This window comes from Penaeus vannamei, chromosome 35 (assembly GCF_042767895.1).
Source record: "Penaeus vannamei isolate JL-2024 chromosome 35, ASM4276789v1, whole genome shotgun sequence".
NCBI lineage: Eukaryota > Metazoa > Arthropoda > Malacostraca > Decapoda > Penaeidae > Penaeus > Penaeus vannamei.
The window spans coordinates 23,521,844-23,524,343 of record NC_091583.1 but is presented as its reverse complement, the minus strand read 5'-3'; the positions used below and the strand labels follow the sequence as shown (position 1 = coordinate 23,524,343).

The window sequence follows — 2,500 nt, the reverse complement described above, 5'->3', positions numbered from 1 at the left end:
TTTGTTTGTTTGTTTTCCAAGACAGCGGATTGGGAACAGAATTGTAAAGAAAAGGATACAGATGAAAAAATATAAAACTTTAGGGCATGGATATTTCAGGACCATTACTGTCTACCTAGTAGTTTGGAACTATTGTTTTCTAATATACATGTTTTTTTATTAGTAGTATTGACATAGATTTGTAGGACTAAATTTACTGCCTGTGCTAGTAAGAGTGGGTTAATTTTTGCAAGTGCTATATGCCCATATACACCATTTTAGTCACTCATGGAGAAAATGACATATTGCTTCCAAGTATTTTGGAGTTCCCAGTATCTGCATTAAGTGTAATGTGTTTGACAGATACTTTTGCATGTTTTCTCAGGTAGTTTTCATTTATCTTCAACATTTAATAGCTATCTGTACTGATTGTATAGAAATGAAAGACATTCAGCTAGAGGAGCACTCATTATAAAGTTAATCATTATTGTTATTATGATTTTTATTAACATTATGATTATGAGTGTTATTATTGTTGATATTTTTTCATTACAGTTATTATTATGAGTGTTATTGTTATTATTATTTATAATTTTTTTATGACCATTATTATTTTGACTAGTATTATTGTTATTATTATTATTATTATTATTATTATTATTATTATTATTATTATTATTATTATTATTATTATTATTATTATTATTATTATTATTATTATTATCATCATTATTTTTATTATCATTATTATTATCATCATTATTATTACTATTGTTATTGGTATAGTTGTTATTATTATTACTATTCTTATTATTATATTTTATTCTTGTTATTCTTATTCTCATTCGTATTCATATTCTCTTATTATTATTATTATTATTATTATTATTATTATTATTATTATTATTATTATTATTATTATTTTTATTATTATTATTATTATTATTATTATTGTTATTATTATTATAGTACTATATTGTAATTATTATTGATTTTATTATTACTATTAATTTTATTATTGCTGCTATTGTTATTATCAGTTACATAATTGCCATTGATATTATTATCTTCATATTGTCATTGATGTTATTTTCTCGTCTTTACTAGTTTTCATAACGTTTTTAAGAGTGATTGAGTGCTGCTGAGAGATAGCGCAACATCTTCCAAGCCTTTTATTGTTATTATCATCATTTGACATCACTGTCATCAACATCTTATTGTCACCATCACTTATTACTATTCTCATTGTCATTATAGTTCTTGTTACCTTGTTATTTTCATTGTCATCGTCATATCTGTCATTTTCATCACGAGCTGTTCATTGTGAGTTTGATAGGCAGGTAAATTTATTCATTGATTATTATTGTCTTCACAATTCTTGTTAATGTTAATGAGAAATGATCATCAGTATAATAAGGATAATGAGGATGATTTTGTTTTTTTTGTTTTGTATCATTATTGTTATTGATATGATGATAGTAAGAATAATAATGGTTTTAGCAATAATGATTATGATAATGATAACAATAATGATAGTAATGATGATAATGATAATAATGATTATTATTTTTTTGTTATTACTATTATCTTTATCATTATTATATATATTTTTTCTTTATTGTTATTATCATTATTACTACCTTTATTATTATTGTTATTATAGTTATTATTGTTGTTATTATTATTATTGGTATTTTTATTATTATTATTAATATTATTATTATTATTATTGTTGTTGTTGTTGCTGTTACTATTATCATTGTTTTTATTGTTAGTATTATTGTTTTTTATTAGTAGTAGTATTTTTTTTATTATTTTTATTGTTATTATTATCATCATCATTATTATTGTTATTATTATTATTATTATTAGTAGTAGTAGTAGTAGTAGTAGTAGTGGTAGTAGTAGTAGTAGTAGTATTGCTGTTATTATGATTATTGCTATTATTGTTATTGTTTTTATTATTATTATTATTATTATTATTATTATTATTATTATTATTATTATTATTATAATTAAAATAATAATAATAATAATAATTATTATTATTATTATTTTTTTTTTTATTATTATTATTATCAGAATCATTATTGTAAATCATTATTATGATTATGATTATTATTATTATTAGAGTTAGTAATAGCAGGAGTACTATCATTATTATTATTATTGCTATTATTATTATTATTATTGTTATTATTATTATTATCATCATCATTGTTATTATTATTGTTATTATTATTATTATTAGTAGTAGTAGTAGTAGTAGTAGTAGTAGTATTTTACTTTTATTTCTTTATTATTAATATTATTTTTTATTGTTATTATTATTATTACTTTTACTATTTTTTATTATTATTATTATCCATTAATGTAATTATTAAAGAAAATATTATCAGTATTAAAACTATCATCATTTAACTGTCTGTATAGTCAAAATAAGAGTAGAAAGGTTTAGATTAATATATTTCACTCATAATGTCATGGTTACCATTCATGGGAAATAAGCAGTAGGGTAACC

The 2,500-nt window shown here is 19.8% G+C and overlaps 1 protein-coding gene across 4 annotated transcripts in view; it reads left to right on the top strand.

Annotated features, from left to right (window-relative positions):
• Papst2 (PAPS transporter 2) overlaps positions 1-2,500 on the top strand; it is an 18,716-nt gene that overhangs the window by 9,570 nt on the left and 6,646 nt on the right. The gene's annotated exons all lie outside the window — the stretch shown is intronic.